The sequence below is a fragment of the Leptonychotes weddellii genome, chromosome 4 (assembly GCF_054177405.1).
Source record: "Leptonychotes weddellii isolate Sample4059 chromosome 4, ASM5417740v2, whole genome shotgun sequence".
NCBI lineage: Eukaryota > Metazoa > Chordata > Mammalia > Carnivora > Phocidae > Leptonychotes > Leptonychotes weddellii.
In genome coordinates this window covers 78,322,288-78,341,455 of record NC_138372.1, presented here as the reverse complement: position 1 = coordinate 78,341,455, position 19,168 = coordinate 78,322,288, and the positions used below count along the sequence as shown (strand labels likewise).

At 37.6% G+C, this 19,168-nt stretch overlaps 2 long non-coding RNA genes across 3 annotated transcripts in view; one reads left to right on the top strand and one right to left on the bottom strand.

Moving 5' to 3' along the window:
• Positions 1-19,168, top strand: part of LOC145721055 (uncharacterized) — a 381,812-nt gene that overhangs the window by 289,850 nt on the left and 72,794 nt on the right. The gene's annotated exons all lie outside the window — the stretch shown is intronic.
• LOC145721053 (uncharacterized) overlaps positions 1-19,168 on the bottom strand; it is a 112,365-nt gene that overhangs the window by 66,436 nt on the left and 26,761 nt on the right. The gene's annotated exons all lie outside the window — the stretch shown is intronic.

The following is a 19,168-nucleotide window of genomic DNA, read 5'->3' as shown; positions in this document are numbered from 1 at the left end:
CCCAGGCAAATTGGCAGTAGTATAGATCCCAGCAACCTGAATGGAGACTGTATGCCCTCAGAGCTTGGAGTGGACAAGTAAACATGAAAATATAACACCTTCCAACTGCCCTCAACACAACTTCTGCATTTTGTTGGTTCTGAGATGAGAAAATGAGATTATCTCTTGGATAATCTCTGATCGCTTCCTGTCCGCCTCCAACAGCGGCAGATCCTTTCTCAGTCTCGTCCTCAAGGGATGGGAAGACCCCACCGTGGGCCACCAGAGAGCCACCACACACGCACAGCACTTGCAACCCTTCTTGTTTTCTTAGTGTTCCTGTTTCCACTGGCAGAATTCCGCGCCCCCGCCCCTCCAGCCCAAGGCAGGGCTGCAAATGAAAGCAGCTGCCCAAAGTGGAGGAAGTTCAAAGACCAGAGAAGAAAGAGAAGGGAGGAGGGGGTCAAATGAGGAAAACAACTGCGGACAGCAAGAAGACTCTTGGCAACTCTGCCTTGTACAAAAGTCTAAAACATACGGGGGACAGATGGACTGGTGGCAGCCCGTGGGCAAAGTGATGCACCCATAGGCTTTCAAGTGACAACTGAGTATTGTATTTTACACAGACTCGCAAACTTTTAATGCTCCCAGGGCAAGAAATATTTCAAAATATCTTCCTGTGAGCTTCTGGTGGCCACTTTTCAGGTTCCTGTCATATATTCACTCATTCATGTTTCTGAATCGTGCTACAGATGAAAACCTATTTATAATTATTGCATGAATTTCTCCTTTTGATTTCATTACTTAGGGGTTATGGAGAAAATATTGGTATGGTTATTTTGGAATCTGATTTCAGAAGGTCCATTTAGAGGGATTAGTGTATCTCTAGCATTTATTTTTTAACTACAAGGTTTTAGTGCTTCATTAGATATTAATATTTAATCTCGAAATTATTATAAAAGGATTACAGTTAAAACATTTCAGTCAGTTGCTTTCTTTTGAAGAACTTAAAAGAAGTAAAATAATTACAACTTATGAGACCTTTCGGAATACATTTTAAAGACAGATTTAAAGAATATAGAAATAAATACCCTACTGTATTTTAGGATTTTTAGAAAACTTTTTTGCAACTTAATTTTATATAGTTATGATTCAGTGTTAATAATATATGAATTCTAGCATGTTGGAATTCCAAAACAGATTGGGAAACTCAATGGACTGCAGATTCTGGGAGACTTGTTTGAATATATTCACAAGTTTAAGCATCTACATTTTTAGCGCATTTTCTATTGCTTATTTAAAAAATATATTTACAAAGCAAGGATAACTGTGAAATAGGACCTGGAATGTTTGATCTATGTAGAAATTTCAGGAACGTAACTGCAGAACAGTAAACACTTTCTACGGACAGACTGCCAAATCTACAAGTCTTTTCTTTCAGTAAACACTTTCCCACCATCGTGAGAACCATTTCTCATTAACAACCAAATTGTTTTCAGATGCTGTGCTATAAGGGGTTTCCTTAGAAACCATTTGGTAAAAGACTGTGGCTTTCTTCCATAGAATCTCAAGCAGTGAAAAGGCAGATTTTCTGGCATAAATCAAACCCAATTTCTAGGGTTCACTAAACCCTTTCTCCTCAAAATAATGTTTTGTGACTTGATCTTAGCAGTTAATAGTACATGCAGGAGAGCTGGTGTGAACCAGTTTTGAATGAATTTTATTCCATTTCTTTTGTCATTCAACTGAAATCACTTCCAGGGCTTGTTATACCTTGATGAAGGTTTAACTGCACAACGGATGGACAAAATAGTACATTTTATTGTATAGCAAAATCTGTACATTTTTTCCTACTAAGTCTGCCCAGGTGAATTAATCTTTTTATTGATAGGATAATACCATCTGTTCTGACTTCAGAGTTGTTCTTGTTTATAAATATACTTTTTAAAAAAGAAGTTGGGCAACAAGGACATTTTTGTACTAAAAATATAGATACTTCATCTGGCCAATATACGCAAACATACATACCAATAATGTTTTAGGGAGTTTCTAGATGCATACAAACTCATAAGAAATACACTGAAAAAAAGCATTTCCATCAATAATTATGTCTCAAGTGTGGACTTGGCAGAATACCTTAAATGGAAATCTAAAATATTACTGGGATGGGATCATGATTTTCCATAACTCCATACCTTTTGCACACATTGTTCTTTCTGCCGGCAATGTGCATCGGCCTCCCAGACAAATCTTATTCCTCCTTCAGACTCTGCTCAACCATCTCCTCATTCATTCATGCAATAATTTTTTACTGAGCACCTACTATATGCTAGATGCTGGAGAGAACAAGATAATACCCTTTCCTCATGGAGCTGATGGTTGAATCTGAATTGGTCATCTTTCCCTAACTTCAAACAGTTACTACCAGCCATTTAACAAGTATCTAAGAGCACTTACTAAGTACTAGTTCTAGGCACTTGGCATACATATTGCAATCCTTTATTTGTGAATCTACTTCACCTATTTGACTATGAGCTCTTTGATGAAAGAACTTTTACATATTTTTGTATTCCCAATACCTAGCACAGTTTCTGGAACATAGTAGGAAAAAAGTAAATTTTTGTTGAATAAATGACTAAAATAAATGAAAATATTCTAGCTAATAAAACAGGCTTTCTTTTACTTGAAAACTATCAGTAACATACCATAGGTTTATAGAAGTATTGGTCCTGATTTGCTAAAATGCTTCAGCCAAGCATTTTAGAGACGTGAAAGATGGAAATCTGAAAAAGGGTCAAGCTGCTCTAAGAAATTTGGCAACAAAGATCCTGTCATATTACCAGGTGAGTCTTTCCCAAGATTGAATTAATAAGCTTATATGGTGATCCATCTAAGTTCAAAAAATAATTCAAACTAGACTTTGTTTTCTTAATTAGATGACACAAGTCTTGTGGCAATTTCGTTTGATGGTATTTGAATTAAAAAATTCAACTCTTGGGACGCCTGGGTGACTCAGTCTGGTAAGTGTCTGCCTTCGGCTCAGGTCATGATCCCAGGGTCCTGGGACCGAGCCCCGCATCGGGCTCCCTGCTCAGCGGGAAGCCTGCTTCTCCCTCTCCCACTCCCCCTGCTTGTGTTCCCTCTCTCGCTGTGTCTCTCTCTGTCAAATAAATAAAAAAATCTTAAAAAAAAAAAGATCTGGCACCCTGCCCCCACCTCTCCAACCTCATCTCCTACCACTCCCCCTTTTCTACATGCTCTTACCAGACTAACTAACACAACTTGCTATTCTTTGACATCCAAGCAATTTTGCCTCAGTAACTTGGCACTTGCTTCTCCTCCTGTCTGGACAGCTCTTCCTCACATACCTTGAAAGGTCACTTTCTCCTTCTTGCAGGTCTTTGCTCAAATGTCACCTTTTCAGTGAGACCTTCCTTGACATCACATCTCAAACAGCAGGCTTACCTTCTCCACTCCCAAGCACTCCCTAATCCCCTTACCTGCTTTAATGTCTTCCTAATATTTACCACCATGTAACATACTACATATTTACTCTTTTTTTTCTTTTGGTCTGTCTTCCCTAGTAAAATGTAAACCCTACAAAGCTAGGTATTTTAACTATATCCTTAGTGATTAGTAGTGTGCCTTACACACAGACAATACCCTACAAATATTTATTGGGTGAACGGATTTGATTAACCTATCAAAAACTGTGTCTTTAGCATTAACTCTCTATGTTGTACTGTGCTAATAACTGTGGACCACAAATATGGTAAGAGAAACCTCCTGAATTTGTGGATTCAGAATTTACTATTTTGATCTGATATGCACCCTGAAACTGATTCAGAAGCCCAAATGTACCTAGCACAACTGTACCGCTGCATTTTCTGCCCCCCAAATCTTCTTGCCTCAAAATCACTACCCTGGAAAAGGCAGTTTCGTGAACACCAACAGATTGATAAGCATTTCCTACCTGTCTATGTGAAAATGGGGATGGAAGTAGGGACATGAGCCCTCCCACAAAGTAGTTTTAATCTAGTTGGGAACCTCAAATTGAAAGTACCATTTCCTCTACAGTGAAATTCTTGTAAGAAAGTTTCAAGCATAGCTAATTATTTCTAAGTGGAAAGAAAAAGCTTTAAATTAGGAATCTAATTTCATTGACTACTGAGGGATCTATTCCCATTATAAAACCATTTATGGAAATGAATCAGTGGTGGTAGTATGTTTAGTCAAAGTCATCAAATGTAAGAAAAGACTAATTATCATAAAGTTGTCAAGAAAAAGAATATCAAAATTTCTAAGACATTGAAGATGCATTAAAAAAGGCAACTGTCCACATGTTCTAAATAAAAATACCTAATCACCTTTCTTTCCCTATTTCTGATAATTATCTAATACATCTCAAAATTCCCTGTAAAATATTAATGTATTAAGTTAAAAGTAACCAATTATCTGATTTGGGTTTATATCAGATATTATCTTATCCTAGATTCTTCCAGAGATGTAATAGAAAGCATCAAGGGCTTCAAATTTATGATAAATAAAATTAAGAATACTCTATTAAGTAATTCTCCTAGTTATTAAGCTATTCTTTACTTATTATTATCCAGTTACTACCTTAGGTTTACTGATTTTTCCAAAAATTTTTCATAGCATTTAAGCCTCCTAAAAAAACATACACATATATGTATGTATAGGCATGCAAACACACACAGAAAGAAATCTTGGTCAGACCCTACTTTTCAGCTTTACCTATGACATCATATAACCTTTCACTCAAGTTATTTGGCTTTCTTTCCTGGTGCCCATTTTTTTTTAAGTGGCAGAATGTTTTAATTTACCATCTAGTATTGCTTTTAATTTGAAACTGGCTTGGCATTCTTCCTCGGTACTCATTAATACACTTCAGGAACTCAGCTCTCACATACATTATATCTTTTAACTCTCAAAATATTGAGGAGACCATTAAACTTGGATAAGGTTAACAGCAGATATGTTGAGTCTTCAGCAACAAAGGCTAGAGGTATAGGGGAGAGGTCTGGACTAAGCCAGTGGTAGGATGACCAATTCATTCTGCTTTAGCTGGGATTTTCCCAGTTTACCACTGAGATTCCCATGTCCCAGTAATCCCCTCAGTCCTAGGCAAGCCAAGCCAAGACAACTGGTCCCACCCTCATGGATGACAGGCTGAAGGAAACTGAACTGACAGGAGCCTGATCTCTTAGTGCGGCCCAGTGAGCTACTTTGAAAGGAATAGTAAGTGCGGATGTGGCTCTGAGAAGAGTCAGGCCAATGGAATCTAATTCAGTTGGTGAGGCAGGAACAGTGATGCCTGTAGACAGACAGCAAGAACTGGAATCTAATAATCTGGTATTGGGTTAGTGTTACCTTATGGGTATTTATGGAGCACAAAATACAAAGCCTGTGGTAGGAAAGCTAGCCTAGGCTCTGATAATCTGGTAATGTTGATGGTAGTAAAATGCTCCCTGACCCGCTGGGAATGAGTTTGCTGGTGGAGAACTTCCAATTACATCTGCCAAATCAGGGGCGCCTGGGTGGCTCAGTCGTTAAGCGTCTGCCTTCGGCTCAGGTCATGACCCCGGGGTCCTGGGATCGAGCCCCGCGTCGGGCTCCCTGCTCCGTGGGAAGCCTGCTTCTCCTTCTCCCACTCCCCCTGCTTGTGTTCCCTCTCTCGCTGTCTCTCTCTGTCAAATAAATAAAATCTTTAAAAAATAAATAATAAATAAAAAAATAATAAAATAAAAATACATCTGCCAAATCAATGAAACACAGACATGGATGAAATTAAGACTCAAATGTGCACAAGGTTGCATAGCTAGGAAGAGTCACAGCTAAATTTTAAACTTAGATCTTTCTGCCCCCAGGTCTGCTGCTTAGGCATTTAAATAAAGGTTATAATATAAATTTTATTCAGAGAAATCCATTTTCTTATAGCAGTTGTGTCCATGCCATTCTCTGTTTTCCAGATTGTTAAATTCTATGAGGGTAAAGACTAGTCTTCATTTACCTTTGTATCCTTTAATTATAAAAAATACTCAGGAGAGAATAAACTTTTGTTAAATGTGGTTAAATTAGGTAAAATTAAATGAGACTTGCACATTCCTACATGTTACCTTTACTCTTATTGGGTGTTTTTGCTCGCCTTGTGGAATGTCCTTTAAATTCTATTCAACTGTCAAAGTCCAACTTAAGTTCTAGAATCTTTATTTGAGGTCTTGGGGACCTCTCCCTTTTCTGAACTCTATCCCAGCATTTTATCTTTTCATGTATGTAATTCTTATTATTCTCAAAGGTGTCAGTAGCTCATTTGTACCCTTCACTATTATGCTTACAGCAGACAGTCAATCAACACTGGTTACTTGAAATCCAGAAGAAAAAGTCTGTCAATAAATCTGTTCTCTTAATCAACAATTCAAAACAGGAATGAACATTCAAAACAGGAAAAGAATTCTAAACTTCCTAACAGCAGCCAGACTTTACTATAGTCTGGGTGTTGCTATTTAGTGTACAAAAGAATTCCTTTTATCCTTCATGAGGAACTTAGTTTTACCACATCAGAAACCTGGAGACTGTCAGTATATTGATAAGGTTGTTTTAAAAAAGAAGAAATCATTTCCTTATGAAAAGACATTCTCAGTATTTTCTAAAAGAGAAAAATATTAATATATAGTTTGTATAAATGCTGTTAAAAACAGAATGCTTGCAATAAAAAGTAATAAAAGGGGGCGCCTGGGTGGCTCAGTCGTTATGCGTCTGCCGTCGGTTCAGGTCATGATCCCGGGGTCCTGGGATGGAGCCCCGCATTGGGCTCACTGCTTGGCGGGGAGCCTGCTTCTCTCTCTCCCACTCCCCCTGCTTGTGTTCTCTCTCTCGCTGTCTCTCTCGCTGTCAAATAAATAAATAAAATCTTAAAAAAAAAAAAACTAATAAAAGCCCAATTACTGTTGAGGAGCTACATTGCAACAAACCTAGTTGTGAAAGTCAAGTTTATAGCCTCATTATGTCTAAGTGATCAACTGGGGGAAACAGATGAGACCACAAACATATGAGAACTATACCACTTATTAAGTGTAAAAGTAAAAACAATACTTTCTACTTTGAATCCAGACTTTTGCTTACATATTTTTGTTTTGTAATCATTAAGATTCAGTATTACAAAAAGGCTGGATTTTTTTTCCTCAACCCAAATCTTTAGTAAATCCATTTTTTTCCCCTCTGGGGCTGGGGAAGCTTAGTTTATATAATTGATTTTTGGCAGCATCAGGTAACTATGAGGTAGGAGTCACACCAAAAACATGTTTCCTGATTCCCATTTTTAGCACCTAAAAATATATATATATATTTTTTTCCAGTTCAAGATTATAGTTCTGAGTGAATAATTCCAAAACCTCATAATTTATCTGTGATATAGAATGATCATACGTTTAAAACACTGGTGGTAAAATCGGAGACTGAATTACTGTGAAGCTAAGGAAGTACAGCTCCAAGGCTCCTTTGCACAGTCCCGTTCCAAGGCATTGAGAGGGACTCCAACAATGAATTTAATGATCATATACTTTTGTACAATTTTTTAAGTGAAATACATTAATTACAATTAGTTAAGACCAGTGTTTCTTTTCATTATGATTTCTGCAGCACCTTTCCTCATGTTAGGTGTGTGAGAGTGGCCACATGCATCTTGGGATCCAGCTAAGAGGAGAGTGGCTTAAGAATATGTGTGGCTTGGATTTAGTGGGATAGGCTTATATGGTCTTCAGGGTTTTATGTATAGGTAGATTAGAACTAGCAAGCAAGTTCAAGACTGGCTTCTAGCAATATTCTACCACTCTGTGAACTGATTCATCCATAAGCAGGACATAATGATGAGTCCAGAGGTCAGATTATGGCATGAATGTATCTTATGATGCCTGGTACTGGAAGTATGCAGCTGAGTCCAAAAGACATTTGAGAGAAGTTTTCTCAAATTAGACAACAATATTAAAAATTTAGAAGAATAGGGGTGCCTGTGTGGCTTAGTCAGTTAAGTGCCTGACTCCTGATTTCAGCTCAGGTCATGATCTCAGAATTGTGGGATTGAGCCCCACACTGGGTTCAGTGCAGAGTCTGCTTGAGATTCTTTCCCTCTGCTACCCTCCCCCCCAAATAAATAAGTAAAATAAATCTTAAAAAAATTTATAAGAACATTATTAATACCAAATTTAATAGTGAGTTGTAAACTAAAAAAAAAGCTTTTCTTCTAAAAATAATAAAAAAATAGGACTTCTAACTCTACTCATGAAGGATTATGCCTTCCCACTGTAGACAACTAAAAAAAGCAGACAAAATATATGAAATGTGGCTTTCAAAAATTGCACAAAAGGCAATGTAGAATTGTGATCTCTGAAAGAAGGGTCATGAATTAGCAGTAGTGCGAAACTATTTCCAGAATAGAGGCCTACAATAACAAGGTTTAAAGGCAAGCCTTGAAAGGATAAAGCCAATGTACTTAATTGCACACTGGAACAAGTCCAATACTCTTTAAAGAAATGCAACAACATCTAGTAACCAACCATAAAATCCAGTACTCAATAGTAAAATTGACAAGGTCTAGCATCTTGTAAAAGTATTAGGCATGCAAAGGAGTGAGAGATTATTACCCATATTCAGTAGAAAAATTAATCAGTTAGAAACAACAGAGACATAGCCATAGACTAGGAGAAAATATTTACAAAAGACATATCAGATGGAAGACTGTTATCCAAAATGTACAAAGAATTCTTTTTTTTTTTTTTTTTTTTTTTACTTATTTGACAGAGAGAGACACAGCGAGAGAAGGAACACAAGTAGGGGGAGTGGGAGAGGGAGAAGCAGGCCTCCCGCTGAGCAAGGAGCCCGACATGGGGCCCGATCCCAGGACCCTGGGATCATGACCCGAGCCGAAGGCAGACGCTTAACGACTGAGCCACCCACGTGCCCCTATACAAAGAATTCTTAAAACTCAACAATAAGAATACAAACAACCCAATTTAAAAATTGGCCAAAGATCTAAATAGACACCTTGCTAAATAAAATAGACAGATATCAAATAAACATGTGAAAAGATGTTCCACATGATATGTTATCAGGAAAATGCAAATTAAAACAACGAGATACCACTACATACCTATGAGAATGGCTGAAATACAGAACACTGACACCACCAAATGCTGGTGAGGATTGGGACTCACCAAGAGAGCAACAGGAACTCTCATTTATTGCTTGTAGAAATGCAAAACAATACTGCCATTCCAAAAGACAGTTTGAAGGCTTCTTAGGATTGGGACTCACCAAGAGAGCAACAGGAACTCTCATTTATTGCTTGTAGAAATGCAAAACAATACTGCCATTCCAAAGACAGTTTGAAGGCTTCTTACAAAACTAAACATACTCTTACCATATGATCAGTAATTGTGCTTTCAATGGAATGAAAATTTATGTCTACAAAGAAATCCTGCCCACAAATGATTACTGCAGTTTTATTCATAATTGCCAAAACTTGGAAGCAACCAAGATGTGCTTCAGTAGGTGAATGGATAAATAAACTGTGATACACCCAGACAGTGGAATGAATTTTTCAGCACTTAAAAGATATGAGCTATCAAGCCATGAAAAAACATGGAAGGAACTTAAATGCCGATTACTAACTGAAAGAAACCAATCTGAAACAACTACATACTGCATGATTCCAACTATATGACCTTCCAGAAAGGCAAAACTATGGAGATGATAAAAACCTAGTTGCCAGGAGTTAGGGTTTAGGGAAGGATAAATGGGCGGAGCACAGAATCTACACTAAATAGTGATACATGTTATTATACGTTTGTCCAAACCTAAACAATGTATAACACCAAGAATGTACCCTAATGTAAACTATGGACTCTAAGTGATAATGATGTATCAGTGTAGGCTCACTGATTATAACAAATGTACCACTCTAGTGGGGTATGTTGATAATGGGGAGGCTATCCATGTGTGGGGACATGAGGTATATGGGAAATCTCTCTATCTTCCACTCAATTTTGCTATGAACCTAAAACCACTCTAAAAAGTAAAGTCCATTTAAGAAAAAACAATTAAACCTAAGTAAACAAACAAACAGAGAACATCAGTAACCTGTGGGACAATATCAAGCAATCTAACCTATATACAATCGTAATCCTAGAAGAAAGTGTGGGACACAAAAATATTTGATGAAATAATGGCTGAAATGTGCCTAAATTTGATGAAACTATAAACCAACAGATCCAAGAATCTCAGTAAGTTCAAATAAAAGAAACATGAAGAAAATCAAACTAAGGTACATCACAGTCAAATTGCTGAAAGACACTGATAAAAAGAAAATCTTAAATGCCCAGCAGAAAAAGACACATTGTATTCAGAGGGACAAAGAGAAAGAGCCAATTTCTTATCAGAAGCCATTCAAACCAGAAGACAATGGAAAGACCACTTTAAAGTACTGAAAGAAACTCGACATACAATTCTAAACCCAGCAAAAATGTTTTAAAAATGAAACAGACTTTTTTAAATGAACAAAAGCTGAGAGAATTAATCACTAATAGGCCAGTACAAAACTAAATTGACAAAAACAGAAATAAATGAGAACTATTCTGTGCTCATGGCTGGAAAAAAATATCGTTAAAATGTCCATACCACCCAAAGCAATCTACAGATTCAATGCAATCCCTATCAAAATTCCAATTTTTCACAGGAATAGAACAAAAAAATCCTAAAATTCATTTGGAAACACAAAGGACCCCAAATAACCAAACCAATCTTGAGAAAGAAGAACAAAGCTGGAAACATCACACTTCCAGATTTCAAACTATATTACAAAGCCATTGTAATCAAAACAGTATGGTATTGTCATAAAAGCAGACACATAGATTAATGGACTAGAGTAGAAACTTCAGAAATGAACTCATGCATAGACAGCCAATTAATTAACTACAAAAGAGTTAAGAATATACAATGGGGAAAGGATAGTCTCTTCAATAAATGAGTAGTTGTTGGTGAGGATTCCCACTGTTGGTGGGAATGCAAACTGATGCAGCCACTGTGGAGAACAGTATGGAGGTTCCTCAAAAAGTTAAAAATATAACTACCTTACGATCCAGCAATTGCACTACTAGGTATTTATCCAAAGGATACAAAAATACAGATTCAAAGGGGAACACATCCTGATGTTTATAGCAGCATTATCAACAATAGTCAAACTATGGGGAGAGCCCAAATGTTTATCAATTGATGAATGGATAAAGAAGATGTGGCATATATACACATATATGTATATATATGTGTGTGTGTGTATATATACATATATATAATGGAATATTACTCAGCCACCAAAAAGAATGAACTCTTGCCATTTACAACAATGTGGATGGAGCTAGAGTGCATTGTGCTAAGTGAAATAAGTCAGAGAAAGACAAATACCATATGATTTCATATTGCCTCATATGCAGCATTAAGAAACGAAACAGATGAACATATAGGAATGGGGGGGGAGGAAAAAAAAAGAGAGAGAGAGAGGGAAACAAACCATAAGAGAATCTTAATAGAGAACAAACTAAGCATTGATGGAGGGATGTGCATGGGGAATGGGCTAGATGGGTGATGGGTATTAAGGAGGGCACTTGTGATGAGCACTGGGTGTTGTATGTAAGGGATGAATCACTGAATTCTACTCCTGAAACCAGTATTTCACTGTATGTTAACTAACTAGAATTCAAATAAAAATTAAAAAACAAAAAACATGGAATTCATAGAAGGGAGAACATGTCTTGGGGGTCAAGATTTGGGAAATGACCTGCTTGAAGCACAGACCAAGACCTTGAGTGGTGGAAAGATGTGCTAAGCAAAGCTTGGAGGGTGGGGTGACATATGAACTAGGCAGTGGAGAATACCTATGATTTAGACATTGATGAGTAAAGAATGCTCCAGAAGGAGGTAACTGCTAGAACAGAAGTAAGGGGGGAGCAAGGTGAGAGCACTTACAGGGAAATCTAGAGCAGCACTTTTCAGTTACCAATTGGGGGGGGCCAACATCAATGCATTCCTGGTCTTCCTGTCTCAGAGAAGAAAGTTCATGAAAGGGGTGCCTGGGTGGCTCAGGTCATGATCCCAGGGTCCTGGGATCGAGCCCCACATCAGGCTCCCTGCTCAGCGGGAAGCCTGCTTCTCCCTCTCCCACTCCCCCTGCTTGTGTTCCCTCTCTAGCTGTGTCTCTCTCTGTCAAATAAATTAAAAAATCTTAAAAAAAAAAAAAAAAGAAAGCTCATGAAATATATTTTCAACATACCCTTTCTTGATGAACTGAAATTGCAGACATCTTGAAAGATAACTATGAGATTGTTAAAGCCAAGGCAAGTAAAGTAGTACATTATATTTCCTATTCTGTACCTTATACTTATTTCTAAGGCATCTATTACTTTGGGCTGTTAATAATAGAAGCTATAAAGCTATAATAAAACCAATACAAAGGAACAACAACTGTACACCTATATTACACTGTACACAAAAATAAACTCAAAATGGATTAAAGACTTGACCATAAGACCTGAAACTTTGTAAAAGTGTCCTCCAAGAAGAAAACATGCCTCTTGACATTGGTCTTGGCAATGATTTTTTAGATTTGACACCAAAAGCAAAGGCAAAGAAAACAAAAATAAATGAGTGTGGCTATATCAAACTAAAAACCTCTGCACAGCAAAGGAAACCATCAACAAAATGAAAAGGCAACCTAGAGATGGGAGAAAATATTTGCAAATCATGTATCTTATAAGGAGTTAATATCCAAACTATATAAAGAACTCATACAACTCAATAGCAAATGAACAATCTGATTTAAAAATGGGCAGAGGAATTGAACAGACATTTTCCCAAAGAAGACCTACAAATAGCTAGTAAGTATATGAAAAGGTTCTCAACATCACTAATCATCAGGGAAATGCAAATCAAAACCACAATGAGCTATCACCTCACACCTGTTAGAATGGCTGTCATCAAAAAGGAAAGAGATAACAAGTGCTGGCAAGAATGTGGAGAAAAAGTCAGAGGGAAGGTGAGTGGGAGGATGGGCAAGATGGGCAAAGGGGAGTGGAAGATACAGGCTTCCAGTTGTGGAATGAATAAGTCACCAGAAGAAAAGGCCCAGCATATGCAATATAGTCAATGATATTGTAATACCCTCATATGGTGACTGATGGGAGCCACACTTGTGGTGAGCATAGCATAAGTAGAGAGAAGTTGAATCACTATGTTGTACACCTGAAACTAATGTAACACTGCATGTCAACTATACTAAAAAAGAGAAAGTGGAGAAAAAAGAACGCTTTTGCATTGTTGGTGGGAATGTAAATTGGTACAGCCACTATGGAAAACAATATGGGGAAAAAAAAAAAAAACAACTAAAAATAAAATCCAGCAGCCCTATTTCTGGGTATATATGCAAAGGAAATGAAAAAAGGATCCCAAAGAGATATCTGCACTATCATGTTCATTGCAGCATTATTTCCAATAGCCAAGATATGGAAACAACCTGAGTCTCCATCAACAGATGAATAGATAAAGAAGATATGGGGGCGCCTGGGTGGCTCAGATGGTTAAGCGTCTGCCTTTGGCTGGGGTCATGATCTCAGGGTCCTGGGATCGAGCCCCGCATCGGGCTCCCTGCTTGGCGGGGAGCCTGCTTCTCCCTCTCCCTCTACTGTTCTCCCTGCTTGTGCTCTCTCGCTCTCTCTGTCAAATAAATAAATAAAATCTTTAAAAAAAAAAAAAAAGAAGATATGGTATGTATATACCATGGAGTATTATTCAGCCATAAGAAAAAAAAGATTCCTGCCATTTGAGACAACACGGATGTACTGTGAGGGCATTATGCTATGCGAAACAAGAAAAAGAAATACAAATACTGCATGGTTTCACTTGTATGTGGAATCTTAAAAAAAAAAGTCAAACTCATAGAAAAAGTGGTTGCTGGGGAGAGAGGATGGGGGAAATAGGTAGAGGCTGGGAAAAGGGTACAAACTTTTGGGGCACCTGAGTGGCTCAGTCGTTAAGCATCTGCCTTCGGCTCAGGTCATGGTCCCAGGGTCCTGGGATTGAGCCCCACATTGGGCTCCTTGCTCAGCGGGAAGCCTGCTTCTCCCTCTCCCACTCCTCCTGCTTACGTTCCCTCTCTTGCTATCTCTCTCTCTCTCCATCAAAATAAATAAATAAAATGTTTTAAAAAAAAGAGTACAAACTTTCAGCTATAAGATAAATGAGGTCTGAGGAGCAAATGTGTAACATGGTGACTATAGTTGGTAACACTGTATTATAAAATTGAAATGTGCTAGGAAAGGAGAACTTAAATTTTCTCACCAAAAAAATTTTAAAAGAGAAATATTTGATGTGATGGATGTGTTAATTACCTAGCTGGTGGAATCACTTCAAAATGTCTATGTATACCAAATCACCACAATGCATACTTTAAATATCTTATAATTTTATAAGTCTATGATACCTCAATAAAGCTGAAATTTAAAAATTATTATAGGTTAACACAAAAAATATGCATGTAATCTTTTTAGAAAAGAGCCTGGCATAAAGGATCCACTATATAATAAGAGTTATTATTGTTGTTCACTCTGGGTAACCTGCTGCTTTTTCCTGAACTGTCATTTCTTAATCAGAAAAAGGGCACAAATAGATGGCCTTGAAGGTCCCTAAAACTCTAAATGCCAATGTTTATGAGCCATAATATGAAATATAACCATATGTTATCTCAAGATATTGTACTCTGTTAAATTTTTATTTAAATCTATTGTTGTTTAACAAAGCCCAACAGGGTAAACAGTGTAAAAATATTCTAATGAGAAATAGTGTTTTATTAAATTCTATTCACTAAAAACACACACACACACAAAGTTGGGCAACTCTGTACAATAAAAAACTAGAAAGGAAATTTTTACAAATAAATGTATACTATGAATACATTTAGTCTCCAGAGATGTTTATTTATTCACTGATCTGCATAAAGGAATAAAACCAAATCAAGATCCACAGAAACAAAGTTATTTTATTCTCAGGAACCTTCATTTATTTAAGCTCTCCCCACCTTAGAAGATTCCCACAAAAGGTGATGTCACACCGAATCCAACCATGCAGAGGCAGAACCTGAAATAACACTTTAATATCATCAAAGCTTTGAACTCCACGTTCCATCACAGACATACACCTCTTGTTATTGGCCAGGATTGAACATAGACACCTTTATTACAAGAACTATTTTTTAGTATGCTTACTCAATATAGTAGGAAATTATAGGTTCCAATCCTGGTGTCCCTAAAAAGATAATCTCTGTAAGAAAACTAAAAAGAAAATTTGAATTCAAACTTGTTGGTTACATTCAATTTTAACTATAGGCGATTCTTTTAGGATTTGTTTTGAAAACAGAAAAGAATCTCTTTGAGAAGTATATGACATCTACAATGTGAAATCAGAACAAAAAGCAATGTAAAATAGTGGATACTATTTTAAAGAATGTATGACGAATAACAGTCATTTGTTTCTCAGGCTGTTACTGCAACTGCAAAACAGAGTCTGTCCTCTTATCTCAGAGGAACAGTTGTCCTGTCTCCCTTCCAGCTAACCCCCCACCACTGTCCTTGGTGACCTTCCCTAAAAACTACACTTAAGCTTTAGAGCTCTATCTGTATCTGTGTCTGTTTCTTCATTTCTGAATCTATCTCTATTTCTCTGTAATTTATCACCATATCTATCTTTCTCAATGCAGTTTTGCCTCAAACTACAATCCTGTTTTTCTTTTACTAACAAATTTTCCAGGAATAAAAAAAAGCAGTTTCCACTTTAAATGCTCACTAACTCATTCCTTAGGGCCTTGCCGTATAGCTTCCTACCTCGCTGCATCTCTCAAGTAACTAAAATCCTTTGTACTGGGTTGAATAGTATCCCTTCCCCCTCAAATGTATGCCCACCCAGAACATGTGAGTGTAACCGTATTTGGAAATGGGTCTTTGCAGATGTAACCAAGTTATGATGAGACCATACTAGAATAGAGTGGGTCTTAATCCAACGGCTGATGTCCTAATAAGAGGGAAATTTGGACATAGAGACATAGACCCTCAGAGGGAAGATGGCCATGTGAAGAAGGAGTCAGAAATTGAAGTGATGCAGTTAAAAGTGAAGGAATGCCAAGGACTGCCAATAACCACCAGAAACTAGAAGAGGCAAGGAAGGATTCTTCTTTAGAGCCTTGGGAGGGAGCTCGGCTCCACTGACACCTTGACTTTGGGCTTCTGTCCTGCAAAACAGTGAGAGAGTAAATTTCTGTTGTGTGGAGCCACCCAGTTTGCAGAATGTTGTTACTATGAAACTAATACACCCTCCTAATCACAAAATCCAATTGTCCCTTCCTAGTCCTCATTTCCCTTGGTTTAAGAAAGGCTTAACTGTATCTTTTATAGTAAAATTCCTTCACTGGATTTGAAGAGTCCACTAACATCCTCATGAGCTCCTTTCCCTCCTTTTTCACCTTTTTGTGGGCTTTCTCCAAAACTCTGTCCTTTTCATTCCTTCTTCTCTAAGCCCACTCCTACTCTCATGATTTCAACCACTGCTTCAGTATAGATAACTTCCAAACCAAAATCTTCAACTCTGACCTATCTTTAGAGCTTTAAGTCCTATGTTTTCAACAACGGTGATTTTTAAATTCTGTACTTTTCTTTTCTTTTTATTTTTACAGGCAATTTTCTAGTAAAAGTGCATAGCCACCTAATATGTGCTAAGCACTTTACATATGTTAACTTGCTAATATTCACAACAACCTTATGAAGCCATTACTATTATTAAGATGAGAAAGCTGTGTGAGGCACTGAATGGTTACATAACTTGTCCAAGGCCCTGCAGTAAGTTGTGGAGCTGGGATCCAGACCTACACAATTTTACACAGTGTGGTGACTCTTAGGCATCTTTGAGAATTTGCTGAAAACCGTGGTCATTCTCCACAGAAAAATTGTTTCCCATAAAATTTTAGAGTTCAAACATCTCTTAGAAGTCTACTTATTGGGGCGCCTGGGTGGCTCAGTTGGTTAAGTGTTTGACTCTTGATTTCCGCTCAGATCATGATCTCAGGTTGTGAGAAAGAGCCCTGTATTGGGCTCCGTGCTAAGTGTGGAACCTGCTTAAGATTCCCTCTCTCCTTCCCCCTCTGCCTCTCCCCCCACCACTTGCTCTCTATCTCTCTAAAAAAAAGAAGTCCACTTATGGATCTCAAGTTAAGAACACCTGTATTGGAAAAAAACGAATTATCACAAACATATTAGGAATGAGAAAAAATAACTGGATTCAACAGTCTAATTTGATTCATTAATTTGATTCCCTAGGAAAACAGCAAATTAGTAGATCTTTATCAGAAAGCAAATATTCGGGGTGCCTGGGTGGCTCAGTTGGTTAAGCGACTGCCTTCAGCTCAGGTCATGATCCTGGAGTCCCAGGATCAAGTCCCACATCGGGCTCCCTGCTCAGCGGGGGGTCTGCTTCTCCCTCTGACCCTCTTCCCGCTCGTGCTCTCTGTCTCTCATTCTCTCTCTCAAATAAATAAATAAAATCTTTAAAAAAAAAAAAGAAAGCAAATATTCAACATCATGCTTATTAATTCAACACAAATTAATGAATGGCTCCCAGTCTAGAAGACAAAAACATGTAAACAAATAATTACAATAAAATGCAATAGTTATGACAAGAAAAATAGCTTTTGTGGATCTGTGGAGAATAATATAAAAGGATGGTGGTGAACAAGAAGATCAGATTAAAGAAATCATTTTAATTAGGTTAAAAAAATCCATGCAGGAGATGATTAAAGAGATTCTATCCTAATGCAGTGGAAATAATCTTTTTCAATGGGCAAAAAGGAATAGATTCAAGGATTACCAATGAGAAAAAACTGTCCAGGTAAGGGGCCAATTAGACACACAGGACGACAGAGACAGAGGAGAATCAGACAACTGAGATTGCTAAATAGGATGATTGGGCATAGAGATGCCATTACCTGAGACAGGAAATAAGAGAAGAGAGTTGGGGTGAGGAGAAAAAAATTCCATTTGGACATGCTGGGTTTAAGATTAGATTCAGGTGTCAATGTAGAGATGTCAGTAACTAGAATACAATGAAGAGTTCAGATAAGAGATGGGGTAAATATTCTGGAATCAAAGATATATTACAGACACAGATGAAGAAATGAAATAGATGAATTATTCAAAGCATGATGAATTATTCAAAGCATGATGAATAAATAGCAAAGGGATATGTAATCCATCAGAGTTCCATAGAGAAACAGAATAGGGGATGTGTGTGTGTGTGTGTGTGCACATATTTTAAAGAGGTTTATTTCAAGAACTGGCTCACATGATTGTGGGGGCTTGGCATTCTGAAACCTGAAGGGTACATAAGTTTGAAATTTTTAGGATGGGCTGGCCAGCAGGTTAGAAACTCAGAAACTCAGGCAGAGGTTGATGTGACAGTCTTGAGGCAGAATTTCTTTTTCTCCAGAAAACCTGTTTTTGCTCTTAAGGTCTTCCAACATTGGATGAGGCCCGCCCACATTATCTTCTTAAAGTGAACTGATTTTAGGTGCTAACCAATATCTAGTAAATACTTTGCATTAGTGCTTGATTAAATAACCAGATACTATAGCCTAGCCGAGTTCACATATACAACCAACCATCACAGGATTGAAGACAGCACCCAACAGTCAATGGGAAAATGAAAGTATAATGACAAGTAGAGAGGTAGAGAACTTGAAGACAGGGATCATAGAAACCAAAAATAAAAGAGAGTCAAGATGATCAAAAGTATCAAGCACTATGCAGGAGTCACATGAGATAAGACCTGAAATCTGTTCCTCAACTTTGACACTTAGTAGTTAATTGTGACCCCAGTGAGATCTATTTTGATGGAGTTTGGGGGAAGGGGAGAATATTGCAGTGGACTGAAAAGTGAAAGGGAGTTGAGGAAGTAAAAGCCTAATTGCAACATAGTAGGAATAATAATTGCAGTGTTCCAAAAAGCATTTTCCCTTCTTCAGCTGGGGCCTCCCCACCACCAAATTATTTGGGTCTTCCCCAAGGCTAGTACCAGTCCCTGTGGG